The 1,609-nt window shown below is 40.2% G+C and overlaps 1 long non-coding RNA gene across 1 annotated transcript; it reads left to right on the forward strand.

Annotated features, from left to right (window-relative positions):
- The first annotated feature begins 731 nt into the window (after positions 1 to 731).
- On the forward strand, positions 732 to 1,307 carry LOC121814354. The gene is made up of 2 exons (XR_006054287.1): positions 732 to 841; positions 1,050 to 1,307. It is a non-coding gene; the product is annotated as an uncharacterized LOC121814354 (long non-coding RNA).
- Positions 1,308 to 1,609: the final 302 nt, after the last annotated feature.

The raw sequence follows: 1,609 nt of genomic DNA on the forward strand, positions 1-1,609 counted from the left end.
AATCACATTGTTGGCACAAAACTACCATTTCATCAAAGAGCTATTAGCTGAAACCTGACATGTCTTAGCATGATGTGCGGTGTTTTCTTAAACATTTAAGGAAACTAAACAAGTGGAGGACTAAAAAGAAGGCCTACAAACACGTCATGTCCTTAAAATCGTCATCAATTTGTACGGAGGAGGTCAGAGCCACAGTGGAGGCTCTGTCATGGCTTGAGCTGCATTTTTAGCCAGTGGTGTTGAAGATCTTTTTAAAACGGAAATGAACAGAGAAAAGCACCATCAGATTTTGACCCACCATGTAATACCATCTGGAAAACATCTGATTGGCAACGGCTTCATTTTCCATGAAGATAATGATCCCAAACACACTGCCAATGTACGGTAGTAAAATGGTACCTGGATAGAAAAAAAAGCACACAGTGGAACACTATCAGCCATGGATTGGCCTCCTCAGAGCCCAAATGACTTTGGAGCTCATATCCTATATTTCCATGCAACAATTCATGCACGTTTCCATGAATTGCTGCACCTATTTCCCATTTTCCAAGCAACTTATAAAGGATTGAGGGGTTGCTCAAGAATTTGACGATGTACTGGATGTTTAATGTGTAAACTCTATGTTCAGAAAGTGTTCTATAAATCAAGTTAATATTAAAGTTATTGTAATACAGCCTATTTCTCTTAGTCACGGCTCATCCTCATGTGCCCCCCCTTCTTTGCAGACTTGAAGAGATAACGGTGAGGGCTTCAAACCCATCGTGTCATTTGAATCTCTGGGTGGATGAGCCTGTGGAAAACTTTTGAATCGACCGGATGCAATCATCAGAAATACAGAAAAGTAAGTTTCATTTGGATTGATCTTATTCGGTCTTTTGTGTATTTGCTCCTTTGGAGTTGCAGTGCGAGTTTAGCTGAAGGTGTTTAGGTAAATCATTCTTAATTGGTTAAGTCTCACCTTCCTGTTATCAAAGCTGGGATGTTGGTATTCGCAGGTATTTTCGCAGCTGCATTTAATAACCGCATGCCTGCGTGTGTTTCTCTTTCAGGAAAAGGAGGATGTCTTGAAGCCCCTCAGACAGAAACTACAAGCTGAGAGCTTGTGCAGGATGTTGTAGTACACAGATCACACGCTGTGACGGCAAAGATACCGTGACTCTGGTTAATTTCAAAGGAAAATTTCCAGATGAAGGCTTTTTTTTCTAACCTGCTGGAGCTGTCACTCAAATTAGGTGCTGTCGGGAAAGAGAGAGAGCGAGACAAAAAAAAGAAAAAAGAAAAACCTCAATATCCAGCGAGTTCACAAATAATTTTGCAGTCATTAGTTTGCAATTATAGCACAACTATCTGCCAGCTTTGCAATTATCACTGTGAATATGCAAATTCAGACTGATTTCATGGCCCGATTTAAGGAAAACAATACAGCAAAGAATCATCATGTGTGTCAAGTTGGGAAGCGAAAGGCGAAAAAGGAGGGGAGAAAAGAGCAAAAGTGACGCTTTTAAAATGAAAAGAGGCCTCGGTATACGCCGCGTACGAAGAAAGAAGTTAATCAACAAAGTGTTAATTGAACACAAGTTCCATAATTGTTGTATTACAAGCACAAACA

Source organism: Haplochromis burtoni, unplaced genomic scaffold, assembly GCF_018398535.1.
Source record: "Haplochromis burtoni strain Fernald_Lab_line unplaced genomic scaffold, NCSU_Asbu1 Contig_39, whole genome shotgun sequence".
Classification (NCBI taxonomy): domain Eukaryota; kingdom Metazoa; phylum Chordata; class Actinopteri; order Cichliformes; family Cichlidae; genus Haplochromis; species Haplochromis burtoni.